Source organism: Gracilinanus agilis, chromosome 2 (genome assembly GCF_016433145.1).
Source record: "Gracilinanus agilis isolate LMUSP501 chromosome 2, AgileGrace, whole genome shotgun sequence".
In the NCBI taxonomy this organism is placed as follows: Eukaryota; Metazoa; Chordata; class Mammalia; order Didelphimorphia; family Didelphidae; genus Gracilinanus; species Gracilinanus agilis.
The window spans coordinates 317,178,900-317,198,739 of NC_058131.1; the positions used below are offsets into that span (position 1 = coordinate 317,178,900).

General features: G+C 37.2%; 1 protein-coding gene across 1 annotated transcript in view; it reads left to right on the forward strand.

Moving 5' to 3' along the window:
* Positions 1-5,648: 5,648 nt before the first annotated feature.
* The window catches only part of MAPKAP1 (MAPK associated protein 1), a 360,172-nt gene continuing 345,980 nt past the window's right edge, over positions 5,649-19,840 (forward strand). Inside the window, exon 1 of the mRNA XM_044664232.1 lies at positions 5,649-5,787. The gene's annotated coding sequence lies outside the window, so the exon portion shown is untranslated. The remainder of the gene's footprint in view (positions 5,788-19,840) is intronic.

Here is a 19,840-nt window from a genome sequence, read left to right on the forward strand (position 1 = left end):
AGAATAAAAGAATAATATCAAGGAAATTCATGAAAAAAATGTGAAGGATGGTAGCATAGAAGTATCATATCTTAAACCTTACTATAAAGCAGTAATAATCCAATCTAGTACTGGCTAAGAAATAGAATGTAGATCAATGGACTAGATAAGGGTAAATCATTTTAGCAATCTAGGGATTGATAGACCCAAAGATCCCAGTTTGGGGGATAAGAACTCACAATTTGACAAAAACTGCTGGAAAATTTGGAAAACTATGGCAAAAATTGGGTATAGATTAATATCACACCACATACCAAGATAAGATCAAAATGGGTATATATTTTGGTTTAGGGTGATATTATAAATAAATTAGGGGAACATAGAATAGTCTATCTATCAGATTTATAGAGAAAGGAAGAATTTATGACCAAATAAGTGAGAGAACATTACAAGATATAAAATGAATAATTTTGACTATTTTAAATTTAAAAAGTTTTATACAAATAAAACCAATATAACATAAATTAGAAGGGAAAGACCAATCTGGAGGGGAAATTTTATAACACATTTTCTTGATAAAGGTCTCATTTTTCAAATATATAAAGAACTAAATCAAATTTATAGTAATACAAATTATTCCCTCATTGACAAATGGTCAAAGGATATAAATAAGCAGTTTTTAGATGGAGATTAAAGCTATCAATAACTGTATGAAAAAGTGTTCTAAATCCCTCTTGATTAGAGAAATGCAAATTAAAACAACACTGTGATACCACCTCACACTTATCAGATTGATCAATATGATAGTAAAGATAAGTGATAAATGTTGGAAGGAATGGGACACTAAAGCATTGCTGGTGGAATTGTAAACTGATCCAACCACTCTGGAGGACAATTTGGAATTATGTCCAAAGTGCTGTAAAACAATGTATACCCTTTAATTCAGTAATACTACTACTAGGTCTATATCCCAAAAAGATTTTTAAAAGGGTGGAAAGGACCTATTAGTACAAAAATATTTATAGCTGCTCTTTTTTGTGGTAGTAAAGAATTAGAAATTGAAGGTATGTCCATCAGCTGGGGATTGGTTGAACTAATTGTGGTATATGTTGGTAACAGAATACTATTGCACTATAAAGAATGATGAACAGGATGATTTCAGAAAAAGCTGGAAAGACCTAATGAACTGATGCAAAGTGTAGTGAACAGAACCAGGAGAACAATGTACAGAGTAACAGCAGTACTGTGGAATAATCAAATGTGATAGACTTAGCTACTCTCAGCAATACAATGATCTAGGACAGTTCTGAGGGATTTATGCCAAAGAATGCTATCCACGCTCAGAAAAAGAATTGTTGGAATTGGAATACAAATGAAAGAACATGATTTTTCACTTGTTTATTTGGGTTTATATTTTGTGGTTTTGGTTTTATATGATTATTCACTAACAAAAGTAAAAAATAAGGAAATATGTTTTGCATGATAATACATATATAACCTAGATCAAATCACTTGCCAGATCACAGAGGGTGGAGGAAAGGGGAAGGGAGACAAATTCGATCATATAACTTTGGAAAACTTAAGTGGTAATTTGTTAATATATGTAATTGGTAAAAATAATAATAATTAAAACATCTAGAAAAAAAATATAAATTTTCCTGACTATAAGTTCAGAGTTCTTTTTTTTATTGTGCCATGTTGTAATAATAGCTATGTAATACCCATTGTGAGGTTCTTAAAATGGATAATTCTCCAAAAGTAACATTGAGCATGGCTTAGATTCTTTAGTTAATCTTTACAGTTGAAGCAATTTATATTTCAGGAACCTTTTTGAACTTAAAATATTTATAATTGTCTTTTCAGTTGAACCTGCCATTTCCCTATTTTTAATGTCCTGTTTCAAGCCAATGTCTTATATCAGAAAGAATGCTAGACTTAAGAGTTAAGAGATGTTGACTAAAGTTACTTAATCCTTTGAACTTTAGTTATTTCATTTGAAAATTGAGAATAATATTTACATGGGTGATGGCTCGGAATATTCCTGTGAGAAAAGTACTCGATCCATTATAAAGCTATATGTAAAAAAGGATGATTATTATTACTATTAATAATGTCTAGTTAGAAGCTAATAGTAGCATATACTAGCTACATTTTCATCATTTGAAGGTAGAGATATATTTAATATAAATCTTAAAAGAAAATTGTCTGAAATTATATGTTTTTATATAATTGATCAAACTTCTCTGAATAGTCAGGTCTTTTCCTGCTTAATTTATTTTTTCCTGCAATTTCTAACTGCCTTTTACCAGTTAAAAAACAAACAGAATAATTCATTTCAGAAGGAGAAAGTGGTAAATGGGAAGTTAGGAGAACATATTTGTATTGTAAAATATTGAGTTTACATATTTGAAGACAGGCTATTTCTTTCTTAAAATTTTTTAAATTAATTTTATTTTTTCAATAACACATAGAAATAATTTTTGACAATTGTTTTCTGGCATTTTGTGATTCAGATTCTTTCCCTGTCTCCTTCTCTCCTACCTCTCCCCATGGTAACAAATAATTTTGCCAGTGTTTTCATGCAATACATATTTCCATATTCCCCATGTCCCTGAGGACGTTCTTCACTTCCCCTGTCCCTCTGCCCACTAGCCATTCAATAGAAGAGCTTTTTCTCTCTTTCCTGTCCTGGGTAAGGTGCTGGGTGGGAGTGGGAAGGGTGGGCTCATAAGTTGCATGAGGGTATGGCACAGATGGCAGCCTGTTGAGTCTGTGGTGAAGGTGATTCCTATGGTGGGGTTGGAGAGGAGCTAGGTTTGAGGGGAGCACACCTGACAGGATGGCACATAGTTGGAGGGAAGAGGATTGCTCAGGCCAATATCCCCCTCTCCACAGCAGGGCAGAGGGGCAGGTGATAAGAGGTAGGTGTACATTTTCCTTAATTCCTCACTTTAACATAACCTCATATAGACAATTGATTTCTCTCTTTATATCTATTATATCTAACTCATTTTTTCACATAGCTACTATTTAAATTCAGGCTCTCATAACCTGTCATTTAGATTATTGCAACAGCTTCCTAACTGATCTCCCTTCCTCATCTCTCTCCACTCTAGACCAACCTATATTCTGTTATAAAATGGTTTCCCTTAAGGGCAGATCTGAACAGGCCACTCACCTACTAGATCTATAGTAGTGTGCCACTACTGCTTCTAGTGTCAAAATAATAAGTGATTCATTTTTAAAGCCCTTCACAACCTGGTCTTAACCTGTCTGCAGGCAGGTTGAGGAAGAAGGAAGCTATGCTTTTTGTTATGTACAGCTTCCTTCTTCCTCAAAGAATTCCTTTCCTGCTTTATGATGTAATACAAGTACTTTCTTCTAAATTAAAGCCTACCTCTCAAGAACTAGTGCCCTTCCTCCCTAGAGATTTTGTATTTAGCAGCTTGTATTTATTCTTTATGTATTTGAATATATACTTGTTATCTTCTCCCTTTGCATCCCCAGTGCTTCACCTGATGTGTGGCACATAAATGTTTTCCAATTCTTTAGTTGATAGAACAAACCTAGTAGTTATGTCATCAAAAAAAATTTGTCCACAATGTAGTGTGCTTAGTGGAAAGAGACCTGAAAAAGACCCAAGCTTCCCAGAGGTAAGCTATTAATCTTCTTATATGATGGGAGGAGTCAAACTGTTCCTGACATTAAGTAGACCTAATCACATAATGTCAGAGCACAAACATAGAGGCAGGAGAGGGCAGAACATGCCTTGGGATAAATATGATAGCTTAGATTTTCTTAGAATTTTCAATCAAGAAATCAAAAAGTAGAATACAAGAAGAGAGGGGCAGCTGGGTAGCTCAGTGGAGTGAGAGTCAGGCCTAGAGACAGGAGGTCCTAGGTTCAAATCTGACCTCAGCCACTTCCCAGCTGTGTGACCCTGGGCAAGTCACTTGACCCCCATTGCCCACCCTTACCAATCTTCCACCTATGAGACAATACACCGAAGTACAAAGGTTTAAAAAAAAATCTAAAAAAAAAAAAAAAAAGAAAACAAGAAGAGTAGGAGAGTTAAATAAAGCTGTAAAGGAAGGTTTTACTCAGGTGGTAGGTCAAGAAGGAAAAAATCAGAAGTTTGTATTTTATATTATAAAAAATAGGGAGCCCACTGAAAGGTTTTTTTTGGAAGGTGACAGATATAATTGTAACCTCAGTCTCAAAGCCCATACTATGAGATTCTCTTTACTTATTGGTGGAGATCAAATGTCCCTTGACTATGTGATGGGTCAGGTGGAGTTTTCAGGATTAGGAAAGAGGAGGGTTCTTCACTTCTTTTAGAATTTTCTTTGAGTCCTCATTTGAGTCTTTTTGAGTGCTTCTGTCTCCTTGGCCTCTTCTGGCCTCCAGTTTCAAGAGAAAATATGGAAGATGCCAATCCTACTTCAAGTTGCTGAAGGAAAAGACTCTGGGAAGAAGACAACATGAGTAGATCTGGGAGGTGGCAGTTTACATCATGTCTTTATCCCCATCTTCTTTTCTTGTCCCTCCATCCCCCCATCCCTCACCAGCCTAATAGGGGAGACAAAACTCAGACAGCTTGCAAGTATGAAAGTCTATCTTCTGTCTGCAATTAAGGTACTTATATTAAGAACTCTAGTAGAAAAATCAGAGAATTTGGGTTCAAAACAATATTCAGCCATTTAACTGCATGTGTGACATTGGACATATTCCTAGACCAGGAATTTTCAAAGTGTGTCCAGGGATGAAATATCTGTAAGGTCAAAACTACTTCTATAATAATACTAAGATATGATTTTCCTATTAAACTACTACCTTTTCAAGCTATATGTTTGTGTGAGGCTGGATTTCTTCAAACATTTCAACCAAAGCAATATATTGAAACAGATTGAATGCAGCAAATATGAATCTGGCTTTCTTCTATTAAGCAAGACATTAAAAGGATTTGTTAAAATATGTGAAACAATGGCATTTTATTTCTTGCTTAGTTGAAGTTATTTTTCATAAATAACATGCTATTTGTGTTAACATATAATGGATTTGCTATTGTTATTTAAAAATCAATACTTATTTTAAAAATGCATCACTTTTAATTTCTAATGCAATAAATAACGATATAACCCATATAAACAAAGGGTTTTTGGGATCCTCAATGCTTTTTAAGACTCTAAAGAGGTTAGTCCTGAGACCCAAAAGTTAAAGAAATGGGGCAGTAGACTATAGGGAGCTCCTGAGTAATAGAAGCAGAACTTGTTTAATCTTTCTTGGCCACAGTTTCCTCATTTATAAAATAAGGAGAGATGGATTAGAGTAATTTAATATTTCTTCCATTTCTAAATCTGTGATGCCGTAAGCTCTTATCCAAGGACCACCTGTCAGATCAGAAACAGCCAAGGAACTCGGACAGAAGCGCCCAGGTTAGTGGCGCATGCTCAGAACCCAAGCGCTGGTCTGGGTCACAGCTAGAGGAAGGAGCGGCTTTCAGCCTTCACTGCTGGAGCTTGCGCACAACGGACTTCAGTGTGACTTCCGGTGCGGCCACCCGGGGTGAAACAGGGTCGAGTTTTGGGTGGCACAGGGAAGCCAGGGATGCGGTTCCGGGGCACGGCGCTGTGCCCGAGCTTCTGAGCTGTGGCTCAGGCAGCGGGGGCGGCGGGGCCGGTCCGAACCTGACTTGGGGCAGGGGGCGAGCCCCGGAAAGTGGAGCGGACCGGTCCTGGGAGGAGGGCCCTGGCCCTGATATCGACCCTCCTCCCATCCCCTCCCCGCTCCCCCGCCCCGAGGATTCCAGTAAGTGTGGAAGTGCAGAGGGAGCCTTGGGCCCATCCGGGGAAAGGGCTAGTTCCTTTGCCCTCCTCCTCATCAACGGGGGTGGGCGAGGGGAGCGGTGTGAGGACCCTGAGGTTTTCAGCTTTCATCGAGAGCGGCCATCTAGGGGGTGGACTTGGCGTGGCTTAGGTGCCCACTCCTTTCCATCCCTGGGGAGGAGCGAATAGGGTTATCCGCAGTATCATTCCCGCTCCTTGCATTATGAGCAGCCCTGTCTTCTCTGACCCTCAGGAAGTTCTTGGAGCCTTTTCCCCTTCCACAGGCGCGTGGTGGTGGTGGTGGTGGTGGTGGTGGTGGTGGTGGTGGTGGTGGTCGCCGTGGCCGCCGTGGTGGCGATGGCGATGGCTTTGGCGGCGGCGGCCTCGGCCTTTTGGGTCCTGGATACCAGCCTACCCTTAACTTCTGTTTGCCTCAGTTTCCTTATCTATAAAATGGGGATAATAATAGTTTCTACCTTGCAGGGTTGATGTATCAAATGAGACAATATTTGTCAGAAGCGCCTAGCACAGTGGCCAGTATATGGAAGGCACTATATAAATGCTTATTTGCTTCCCCATCCTATTTTGAGGAGGCTGTGGATGGACCACTTCTGGGTGGAAGTGGAACGATAGTGAATGCAGGCTAGTGTGTTTCAGTGTATCAGACCAACTTGACAGTCAAATCAACAAGCATTTGCTGAACTAAATGCCAGCCACTGGGCTAAGTGCTAAGGTACAAAGAAAGACAAAATAATTCCTGACCTCTTAGAGCTTACATTCTAATAGGTATGACAACATGCAACCAACCATATACACACAAAATATATAGAGCGGAGGTTGGAGGGAATATTAGAAGGAAGGCTTTAGGATGGAAGACCGAAAAAGTATTTTGCAAAAGGTGAGAGATTCTTAACCTAAAACTAATGAAACTAGGAGGCATAGATGAGGAAGGAGAGAGGAAATTCCAGGGATGGGGGCCAGCCAGTGATGATACCTGCTGTAGTTGGAGATGAATTGTTTTGTAAGAAGAAACAAAAAGGCCAGTGTCACTAGACTTTAGAATATATGGAAGGGAGTAAAGAGTAATAAGACTGGAAAGGTAGGAAAGAGCCAAGTTGTAAAGGGTTTTAAAGGCCAGATAAGGTTTTGTATTTTATCCAGAAGGTAATAGGTAGCTAGAGTTTCTTAAATAGATAGGTGACCTGGGCCTTGCTTAGGAAGATCAATTTGACAGCTAAGTGGAGGATGTACTGGAGTAGGGAGAGATTCAAATAGTCCAGGCTGGGGTGATGGGTACCAGCACCTGGTTGGTGGCAGTCAGAAAAGAAAAGGAGACATAGGAGAAATATGAGGAAGATAGAATGGAAAGGAGTTAGGGAGGGGAGTGAAGAGTTGAAGATGACACATAGGTTTTGAGTCTGGATAAGTGGGAGGCTTGGTGGTACCTTCTATAGTAAAAGGGATATTCATAAGAGGGGAGTGTTTTGGGAAAAAGATAATTCAGTTTTGGATATGCTGAACTTAAGATATATGAGAGTTGTATTACAGACTGGGTTGAAGCAGGGAAATCTCATCAAAGAGTCAAGACTAATTCTTGGTTCCCACTTAACCTTTCTTTTACTGCCTTTCACATACATTTTGTTCCAATCAAATCAGCCTGCTTGTTAAGTATTCCCCATACCTGATTTTTATTTCCTATGTCAGGTGTTTTGTTTTTGTTGAGGTCATCCCATATCTCTCCTCTGGAATAGGCTTTCTCACCTTAGCCTTCTAGAGTCCTTAGCTTTGAAGAGCACAGCCTAGATGTTACCTTTATCTGTTTTTCCTCATTCTCTTCCTTATTAGTACTATCTTCTCAAAATTACATTGCATTACTTTGTTATACTTTTTATTACACTTTGTAAGTAGCATATATGCAAAAGTGCTTTGCAGAACTAAATCATTGTGTTTCTTTCCCATAGGATGAAAACTTGAGGTCAGAGAAGTCTTAGATTTGATTTGATCTTAATATTCCAAATGCTTTTAACGCAGTATCTTGCATATAGATGCACAATAAATATTTGTTGAATTTAAGTTGGAAGGTAGTATAGAATATAACATATTAGTGTAGGAAGATACCTCATACTGTGTAATGTTAGAGGGAGGATCCTTAGAACCTCAGTGTTTGGTATATATACAGGATGTCCTGAAAGTGCAGACTTGGAACATCCTGTATTCCTGTGACCAAAGAGTAATTTATTTCATTGCTCCATGATTTTTTTCTGAGTACTTCCTCTACTAATTTCAATTATAAACCTGCCATACTTTAAAAGATAGTTGTTGTGAGCTATTTTGCCAGTCATCACCAACTTGCAGATGAAAAGAATTTAAAATTTAAGACTTTTTAGAAGGAGCCAACTCCCCATTTTTTTCTACTTACTGGTTAAAATTTCAGAATAAATTCTGATTTTAATTTGTTATGTTTCAAAAAGTTTTTATTCAGCCTCTTGTTTTCATTCTATAACCCTTTCCCTTCCCAACAGCTTAAAAAAAAACCCACAAACAACCAGGACCTTCTTAGAATTGATACTCTTTAAGTATTGGTTCCAAGTCAGAAGAGCAGTCAGGACTAGGCAGTTGGGGTTAAGTGATTTGCCCAGGGTCACACAGCTAGGAACTGTCTGATCCAGATTTGAACTCAGAATGTCTGGCCTCCTGGCCTGGCTCTTTAGCTACTGAGAAACTTAGCTACACTCCCCCCCTCCCCAGCAGCTTTTTAAGTTCTAACAAATTTAGAAAGCTGTTCTGTTGCAGATATTTGCACATATACAGTATTAAAATCACACCATTAATATTTACTAGATTTTAGTTATCAGCTATGTATGGTGGGGGATTATACACTCATGACCACATTATTGTCTGTGAAATCTTTGAAAATCATTTCTTCAAGCCACAGTTTTCTTTAAACGGTTTATCATGGAGGTCTGTCTTTTTTTTTTTTTTTAATTTAAAAAACTTACCTTTTGTCTTAGATTTTGAATATCATTTCCAAGGCAGAAGAGTGGTAAGCCTGGCAATTGGGGTTAAGTGATTGCCTAGGGTCACAAAAGTCAGGAAAGGTCTGTCTTTGTGAATGCCTTTTGTAAATCTTAAAATGCATGCAACTAGAAGCTCTTATTATTTTAGTCCTAAGAAAAGAGAAAGTAGAGAAGAGTGGGAATATTTTAATAGAAATAGCAGTGGACTTGGAGACCTGACTTCCAGTCTCAACTTTGCCACATGATGATTATATGTTCCTAGGCAAGTCATTTCACCTTTGCTTTCAGTTCCTACATCTCTAAATTGATGGGATTATATGATTAGCCACAAGGTTCTTAACATTCTGTATTTTGTGTTCAGAAGTCACTTCTAGCTGTGTCCTATGTTCTAAGATCCCTTTTAGCTATTCCTCAGAGTCTTTTTTACATCTCAGTAAAACAGTACTATTTCACAGTAGCAAAAATGACACTGAAATCCATACCTTTTCAGTGACTCTTAATATTTTATAGGGAAGTATTTATCATTGTTATCCACAAACATTTATTGATCCTTATTTTTGCAAAGCTCTGTGCTAGTTATTGCTATATAAGATGATTCTTTTCCTTATAGGGCTTACCATCTAGTTGAGAAGCCAGTACATATGTATAAAATAATGCATAAAAATAACTGACATTTATGTAATACTTTAAGCATTAAAGAGTAATTTATATACATTTGATCTTCACCTCAGCCCTGTGAGTCCGGTACTAATCAGACATTCCTTCAGTACACTTTTATTAAACATTTACTGTGGACCAGTCACTGTGCTAAAGGACTGGGTATAAAAAAAAAATCAAAAAGAGATCTTGTCATCAAAGAACATACACACGAGTTTTAGTATTCTTTGTTAAGCTTTAAAGGGAAAGGAAAGAAACAAGCATTTATTAAGTGCCTAATATGTGCCAAATACTATAAGCACTTAACAGATATTTCATTTGATCTTCACAATTTTGGGAGATAGGTACTATTTATTATTCTCATTCTACTCATACACATTTACTTTACATTTACATGAGGAAACTGAGGAAGACAGAGACTAAGTAACTTGCCCAGAGTCATACATCTAGTAAGCCTCTGAGTTTTGATTGAACTCAGATCTTCTTGACCAATCTGTACCAACCTCTTAATCCTTTGCTCCACCTAAATGCCTCTTTAATAACTTAAAACTGCATTAAGACTTTTGGAATACTCCCTATACGTACACACATATATTAAAATCAGAACCTACACAACAAATATAGAGTAGATAGAAGAATCCTGGGGAGACTGTATGAAGTGGGGCTTTGTTGAATTGGTTTAGAGCAGTGATGGGCAAACTTTTTAAAGAAGAGGCCAAAGGAAAGGGAATGCTCATCTCTCAGTCTGTTTCTAAGGCAACTCTTTGAAGTTTCATTGTATTGTATCCTACTCATTGTATTTGTCAGATTAGGAATAATGTCTGGGCTGGATAGAACATTTCAGGGGGCCACATCTGGCCTGAGGGCTGTAGTTTACCCATCACTGTTTTAGAGAATTAAGGCATAGGTGAAAAGGGAAGGGGGAATAGCCAGTGAAAAGGTACTGAAAGGGAAGATGGAGGGTTTTGTTTGAGGAACAAAAAAGCCATTGAGGCTGAACTAGAGAACATGTAGAAAGACTTTATGTGTTAAAATAATAGAAAGATGGAAGGGGAGAGGTTGTGAAGAACTTTAAATGCAAAATTTTTAAAAAATGAATACTATGGGGCAGCTGGGTAGCTCAGTGGAGTGAGAGTCAGGCCTAGAGACGGGAGGTCCTAGGTTCAAACCCGGCCTCAGCCACTTCTCAGCTGTGTGACCCTGGGCAAGTCACTTGACCCCCATTGCCCATCCTTACCACTCTTCCACCTAGAGACAATACACTGAAGTACAAGGGTTTAAAAAAAATGAATACTATGCCATTGGAGTATCTTGATTAGGAGAGTGACATGGTCAGACCTGATTTAGGAAAATCACTTTGGCAGCTTTGTGGAGAAGGAATTGGAGTAGAGAGAGACTTGGAGATTGCAGTTAGAAGGCTTTTGCTGTATAGTTCATGTTAGAATTGACAAGGTCAAAGCTGAAACTTAGGTTGTGAACTTGGGTGACTGGAAGAATGATAGTGCTCTGGATAGTAAAAAGGTAGTTTGAAAGAGAAATGGTTTTGGAAGGAAAGAGTTAGCAACCAAGGTAGAATTTCATGAGGATTTCCTATTGAATGGGGAAACTTGATCATGTTGGTAGGCAAGATAGACAAAGCCATAAGCATTTATTAAACATTATGAATCAGGCACTGTGCAGAGAAGGAGTCAGAATGTAGGGAGACTTTGGAGAATTGAAACAGCACAGATGATTGTGGGGAGAAACTAGACCAGATGGGAAAGTGTGGGATTGAGGGTATAGATAAGAGTTGGCCTTGACAAGCAGAAGAGCTACTTTATCTTCAGAAACTGGAGAAAAGGAGATAGTGAAGGGTAATTGTCAGAGGCATGTGAAATGGAGGAGAAAAGAGTTCTTGACAGATGGCCTTAATTTTTAAAATTTTATATATGTATATATATATATATATATATATGAATAAAGGTTGTTTCTGGCCCAAGGGTTCACAATTAGTGTCACAGGTGACTCTTAAGTGATGTTCTTTATAATATATCATGCTATCTATGTAAAGTTTATAAGGTAACAGGTTCTACAGAAATTAGGGAAGGCAGATTGTGCAAATAAAGATGGAACTAGTCTGGAGTGGGGTGTGGTGGGTGAAGGATTCCTTTAATGTAGTAATGGGAAATTGGTTCAGAGGAGGTGTTAGAGGCCAGTTTGTGGAGTCTTCAGTGTCCAACTAAGGAGATATTACTCAGGACCTAGCCTTAATCCTTCACATTTTAAATACATTGATGTCTTTGGGACCCTTCATTCACTAGCAAATGTATTAATGTATGAATCGTATTAATGAATAAATAAATGAAAAATTTATTAAGCACTTTCTGTGTGCTGAGAATTGGAGATGCAAATACAAAAGAGAGATAATCTCTTCCCTCAAGGAATTTACATCGGAATAAAAGTAGACAGTTCATTTGAGGAATAGTGATCTAGGCATGGTGAAGTCAGGGATGGTGAGTGGAGCTATAGGGCAATTCATTGTTGATGTTTCCATTCTAGAAGTGATGGAAATGTTGTTTGATAGTAATTATTGTTCTCAGCGCAAGAAGTGGAGGGCGTGGTAGGGTTAGTCAGCCATGATGGTGTAGAAGCAGTGTCCTGACAGGGAGGTGGTAAGGTTAGGTGGCAGAGATAGTTAGATTTATTGCCAAACAGCACTATTCTCATAGTGGTTGCTGGAATTTCCATAGGTAGAAGGTGTAGTATCAGCATTGAGGAAAAGAATGGCAGCAAAATGTGGACCTATTATGTAGCAGATGGCATTTTGAAATCGCTATCATTGTTAGAACCCTGTCCAAGTTTTAAGAAGCTTGCCATTTAGTAGATGATATGTCGTGTATGAAAATAATTATAATATGACAAAGTTTGGCAGGTGTTTTAGAAAGGAATGGACAAAAATGTTCCATTGTGTATGAGGGAGAGATCACTTTTGGTTAAGGCCAGGAAGTGCATCTTGGAAGAGACTGCATGTGAGTAAGGCCTTCTGAAGATGGGGTAGGTTTCTAACAAGTGGAGGTGTTTTTTCAGTACAGGACAGATACTTTTAAGATAATACAAATATTTTAAGTTTGAAGTGCAATTTTATATATTGTCTGTTGTTAGAAAGTATAAGTATTCCTGTATAGCTACACAGGTCTTATTAAAGTTAATAGTATTTGGGCAGTAAGGTAGCTCAGTGGAGAACACCAGGCCTAGAGTTGGGAGGACCTGGTTTCAAATATAGCCTCAGATACTTCCTAGCTATATGACCCTGGGCAAATCACTTAATCCTATTTGCCTAGCCCTTGTGTCTTAGAGTTCTTACTAAGACAGAAGAAAAGGGTTTAAAAGTAAAATAAATAAAGTTATTAGTATCATAGAATTTCAGATCTTGATGAACTTAGAACATGAAGCATCTGCTTCCTTTACATAGGAGGAAACTGAAACCTAGAGAGTAGAAGTAAGTTGTTGAAAATGAGAGCTTATTAGTATAAGATCTGGAACTTGAACCCCCAGGTTTACTGAACTTCTTGTTTAGTGGTTTTTCCAAATTATGAGATGAAAGCCTGGCACAAATTTATTACATATGAGGGAGAGAGGGCAATATTTAAGAAAAGTTAGCTTTTGTCATTAGTAAATTTATAAGTTCTTGAGATATTCTAATTAGCATTAAAGTTTGAGTATTTTGTTATGTGGAAGGAAAATTAACCTTTTGCTAACTAGGTAGGAAAAATAATTTATTTGCTAAGTTATATTTGAGCATCTATATATATAATTTTAATGAATCAGGAGGTATGCATGATGAAATGGAAGAAGCAAAAGGTTGAAAGATAGTTGATGACCTGATGGTCATTTTCTGGCTATGTAATGAGCACCTCTCTTTACCTCTTTAAACCACAATGTTCTCATCTATAAAATGAAGTTAGTATTACCAACATTGCCAGCTTCACAGATGAGCCTCAAATGAGATAATGTGAAGTGTTTTGTAACTAAAGATGAGATATTTTTATGATACATATTTCTGATTATCCACCTTTAAAAACTTTTATGAAGCACTTGTCTGAAAGTCCAGTGCTGGGTGACAGAACTACAAAGATTAAAAAATGACATTGTCTTTGCCCTTGGTGAGTTGACAACAAATTTGGGATCCAACATAAGTTAGTGTGCTATAAGGGAAAAAGGAGAATTTTAGACAAAGAAAGATTACTCTCAGCTGGGAAGACCAGGGAAGTGTGGAGAAGGTAGAGGTGTAAAGGGAACATATTTCAGACATTCTGTTGGAATATACATGGGAGTGTGTGCAATTAGACTTATGAACAAGAGCAGTTAGACCTTCAGTTTGGTTGGAAAGTAAAATGTGTTATAAAGAGAATATGGGAGGGACAGATAGATGGTCAGGGAGCCAGCCTTGTAGATGGGAAGTCATGGATTCAAATCTGGATTCAGATACTTCTTAGCTGTGTGATTCTAGGCAAGTCACCCCCATTTGTCTTGCTCTCACCACTCTTCTGCCTTGGAACTGATACTTGTATTGATTCTAGGATAGAAGGTAAGGGTTTAAAAAAAAAGGTGGGGAAGAATATGAGGATGGGGGTGGAACTTGTGATTTTCTGATTTAGGGAAATCTTAGTTAAAGAAACTCCTAACAGTGTAGGTTGGGACCTTCTCTCAATGTAAGGTGTTAGGTAAAACTTGGCTTTCTCAGAGGTTAAATGATTTGCTCAAGGTCATATAGTTTGACTAGATAGAAAGGTAGGTTGGAGAGATTGTGGGAGTCTTTAAGTGCCAAGAAAAGATGTTGATATTTTATTTTTTAGCCATGAGAGAGCTATTGAAAGTTTTTTAGAAAGGATGTGACATGGTCCTATCTATGCATTAGGAATATTTTTTTTGGCAGCTGTGTTAAGATAGATTGAAGTGGTGACAGGAAGACTGGTCAGACAGCTATTATAGAAGTTAGTGACAGGTATGAGTTTCTTTTAGAGTGCCAGCAGAGGAAGTAGCAAAGAGAGGATGTATGTGATATCTTAAATGTTACAGAGGAAATGTCAAAAGTGAAGAGGGTCTTGTTCTGCATTACAAGTATGATTATTTGTGGATTTGGTGTGCAGGTGGGATGTGTTTTGAATGAAAGGAAAGGAGGTGACCTAATTTATATTATTTGTGCATTGTTAACATTATTTAGCTCATTTGATTTGGAGAAAACCTAGTAAATTGGCTAGGTAATTTATTAGCTCTTATTTTACAGATACACCGAGTCACGGAGAGGTTATCATTTCCTTAAGGTCAGAGAATTCTAGAATATTAGAAAGGATCCAGTCAATTCTTAACCTAAAACATGAATTCTCTCTGGCAAGTGTTCTTAAACTTTTTTTTTTGGTCACAGACCATTTTATGATGAAATCTATGTAACTCTTTTCAGAATATTTTAAATAGTTAAGGAAGTGCTAAATTTCATTGAAGGTTAATAAAAATAAAGATATAATATTTTCCTAAGTTCACACACACCCTGACATTTATCTATAGACCTATTGGAGGATGGTGGTCTCTAAAGGAACCTCTGTTCTGTGGCAATTCTGACAAGTGATCATCTTATATCTCCTCATATCAAGTATAATAAAAAACCTCCAATGACAGTAGCTTAGATTTGGGAAAAGTCTCTTCTGTTGGTATTTAGCCAATCTAGGCTTTAAAAAAAATAATGCTGAGCCCACATCTGCTTCTTGTCTTCTTTTTTGCCCCTTGTTGATCTGAAGTTTATGCTCTGAAATGAAGCAAAACACAATATAATTGCTCTTCATTCTGATGGTCCTCTTGTATTTGAAATTAGCTCTCAGGGGCCCCCTAAATCTATACCTCGATTCAAAAAATCAACTATAGATAGGGACAATTTCTGTGAAAGAGAGTTGGGGATTGCAGAGGACTGCAAGCTGAATGTGATTACCCTAAAAGGCAAAAAAATAGGTAGTTGTTTCAACACTGGGAAACAATTGGAAAAGCCTCTATGAGGGAGATGATGTCTATGGTCCTCTTTTCCTCGTTAACTTTTGATTAGAATACTGTGTATAGTTTTAGGAACCACATTTTAGGAAAGATGGGGACAAACTGGTGTGCATCTAGAAGACAGTGAGCTGGATGATGATGGAGCCATTTCATTTTTCATTTTTTATTTTTCATTTTTTGTATTTGTTTTATTGATTCCTGATGTCTCATGAAATTGTTAGCTTCCATTTGTCCTCTTCTAATTTTGAGGCTTTGTACTTCCTTTCTTAGGAAGTTATTTTCCTGTTTGAGGTATCTTATTTAGGGAACTGTTATCTTCAGTAAGTTTTTGTTTTAAACTTAATTTTTTTTTCTATCATTTTCTAATTTTTCTTCTAAGTTTCTTCATATTTCTTTTTTTCTCCCTCTTTTTTTTTTTTAGCTATTCTAAGTGTTCATTTCAGGCTTGGTATTGTTTTCACATTTTCCTTTGGGCCTTCACATTTTCATTTTTGTGTTCTATCCTCTTCTGAGCTTGTATTTTGGTCACTTATCTGATTGAGATATTTTTCTAGCATCAGGCTTTTTCCCTGTCTTTTGCTCATTTGAGAGCTATTTTTTGACTTGCTTTTTTTTTCCTGTATGTTGAAGTTTACTTCCTTTCCTGGGGGTGATGGGAGTACTATCCTGCATTTGTACTATGCCTGGGATTGACTCAACTGTCTCAATTTCAGATGATAGAGCTATTTCATGAGAAGTTTGGTTGAAGAAAATGGGACTATTTAGGCTGAATAAGAGAAAATTTACTTTAGAGTACTTGATAATTTTCTTCTGAGTATTTGAAGGACTCTCATGTTGAAGAGGGATTAGATTTGTTGTCTTTGCCCCCAGGAGGCAGATGTAGGAATACTAAGGGAAAATGACAGGGAGATAAATCTAGGCTTGGAATAAGGAAAATCTTCCTAAGTAGAACTGTACCAAAATGAAATGGGCTGCCTGTGGAGGCGGAGAGACTTCTCTTTTGCTGGAGGTCTAAAATCAGAGGTGGAATGATAAATTGTTGGGATTTTGCAGATGGAAATTTTGTATATACAGAGATCTTTTTGCCAAATGAGGGGAGGGAATAACCTGGGCATTTTAAAGTAACAAGAGGAGGGGAGAAGAGGAGGGAGTAACCTGGACATTTTAAAGTAACAAACAAACACCTAATTTTAAATAAAAAAAAATAAAGAAGGAATTCTTGGTTAGATCTGGATTGGGACAGAGATTCTAAGATACTTCTTTTTAAGCTAGAGAGCCTGTTACTTCAAATGTTTGTCACTATGGAATGAGTTCCAGTTCCTCATGCTAGGTACATTTCAGCTTGTCAATATCCTTTAAAAAATGTGGTGCCTTGATCTAATACAATACTTCAGATGGGATCTTACTAGGTAGAGAGCACTGAAATTATTCCTTGAATTCTGGACCCAAATCTGTCCATATCATTGAAGAAGGCCCTAGCCTTTTTACTTCAGTGTGATACTAGACACACTGTTTGCCAGCCAGTAAACCCTTACAGGTCTTATTTACAACTCATTAGATGGAGTCTTGCTTGTTTCTTGAACAGACCATTAAACTCTTCTAGTTGCCTGCTTTACTTCTCTTGATGGCAAAGTGTAGTTATTTGTGAGAGACCATTTCAATCTCTTTTGTATCTTTATTCATTTTAGTCTCTTGGGGAGGATCTCGATGGGCAAGGAGCTCTAAAAATGCATAATGTTTTGGGTCGAAGATAAACACTCAAGATTGAAAAGGAGTATGGAGATGTTCAGCAAAGAGGTAGAAATACATTCAGGGATTTCCCCACCCACAAAGAGCAAATTGAAGAAATATTGGCCTCCTATCTACTTGCTTTCATTCATACTCTGTTTTATAAGGAAATGCTATTGAATATAAAAATGAAGAGAATAAATCCTGAACAGTCATTTAAAATTTATTAACTCAAGTTGGCAGCAGCCTAGATGTATGGGGGAAAATAGATTTAATATAGGAAACACAAAATTTGGACCAGAAGATGAAAGCCATTTTCAGTAACTGAAAGGGAGAAAAATGGAAGAAACGACTTAAAACAAAACAGAAAATCTGGAAACAGTACAAGATGGTAGAAAGCTATTGGAATTAAATTACAGTAATTGCTTGCCATATAGATTGGCTATTATGTTGCAGTTATCTGTAACTATGTACTGCCAGGTTTACACCATACAGGTCCTGAATATTCCTTTATGAATATACTTTTACTTTTGATGTAGAGCAAAGGACCGATTGTATAAAACATTTAATAAAGAGACTGTTTCTCTGTTCCTAGTATTCACATTCAGAAGTACAGTATTAAAAGGGAAATACTCCATAAGTAGAAAAGGTACAAAGTTCCTGGTGGGAACAGGCTTCTGTTATTTAAGTCTACCTCAATGTTTCTTTTTGTGGCACCATTGAATATTCAATTGCCCCATGTTCAAGGGGGTTGTTATTGAGCCTTTCTTCCATCCTTCTCCTCTAATATTAAATCTGTTTTCAAGTCTTGTGGATTCGAACTTTGCTATTCCCCTTCTCTTGCATTTCCTTCTTTACATAGTTATTTAGATTCTCATGACTACCATCACTACATCCACCAGAATGTAAGCTCCTTAGGAGTAGGACATGATTTTGTTTTTGTCTTTTTATCTCCAGCAGCTAGAAGATTACCTTATGCATTGTAAATGCTTAATAAATGTTTGTTTAATATGCTGTTCAGTTACAGTTGTGTCTTGACTCTTTGTGACCCCATTTGGGTTTTTTTGACAAAGATATTGGAGAATTTTCCATTTACTTCTCCACCTCTTTTTACCTGATGAAGAAAGAGGCCATTAGTGTTAAGCGACTTGCTCAAGGACACTTAGCTAGCTAGTAAATGTCTGAGGTTGGATTTGAACTCAGGCTTCCTGACTCCAGGCTTAGTGGTTTATTCACTATACTACCTAGCTGCCCCTTTTGAATTAAATTTGTTGAATTTACTATTTATTCACTATACTACCTAGCTGCCCCTTTTGAATTAAATTTGTTGAATTTACTATTGAAATACCTAAATAGATTTTCATGCTTACATTCCACCCCCCAACCCCCTGCCCCTGCTAATTTCCATTCTTTCTATTTCCAGAATTATCTTTTTTATATGAACAGCTTTAAGTATATGATCATATGTTCCTTCGTGTTTTTGCTTTTGGTTGTTAATGATCTTCTTTGACTAAAATAACTTTGAATTTCTCTAATACATTTCTCCGTATAGTGTGATGTTTTATAGCTATTTGGGTTTTTTTTTCTTATTCTCTCTTATAAGGGGAAAGATCATGTTTTATGATCCCTCTGTTCTGAGCACAGAATGCTCAAATGTTTAATTATTGGAGACAAGAATATTAGGCAAGGCTTCTTGAAGGAGGTAACATTTGGGTTTGACTGTAAAGGATAGTTAGGAATTTACTAGGCAAAGAGGAGAAGAAAACATTCTAGTCGAGAATAGTGTCAATAGTGGAGTAAAGGTGATAAGTGTGTGGTATATACAGTGAGAAGTATTTGATTCAGTTTATATGAAGCATTGAATATATAGAGAATATATATGAGATTATATGAGAGAAAATAAGAAAAGTAAGGTGGAACAGATTGAGAAGAGTTTTGACGTAACCAGCTTTATATGTGGAAGATTAATTTGATAGCAGTGTGTAGGATGAAAGTTTATAGGCAGGTAGATCTTTTGGGAGGTTATTGCCATTTTGCTACTTTACCCTTAAAACCAAACTACTGGAGTCCATGCCCAAGAGGAACTGATGCTCTCAGTTCTCTTGTTCTTGGGGGGATGATGTTTTCTTATCTTTGTTTTAGTTGTCTTCTTCCCTGTTCCCAGTACTGCTTCACCTCCAGGCTAGACTGCTAGAGACCATGCCTGAGTGGAGGCATTTTATACTCCCTAAAACCATGTGTCCTCATCTTCATTCTGGCCATTTTCCACTTTATTGCCTCCTTTTCCAATCCAGAATATCAGAATTCATACTTGGGAGATGTTAAAGCTCTCAGCTCTGTACTCCATGGGACCAAATGTCCTCATCTTTATAAAGGCCATTTTTTGCCCTATCCCTGGGTGGACAGTACTCTTCCTCTTCTTATTATAAACTACTAAACACTGTTATTGTGTCTGGAAAGGGCAGGTCAGCAGGATTCTCTATCTTCCCCTCCTCCCCTCAATCCAGTATTCTTCTCAGGCCACCACTCACCTGTATGGTTTTTCCTATTAGAATATAATGGCAGAAATCTTTTTTACTTTTGTTTATATATCCTTCATATTCAACACAGTGT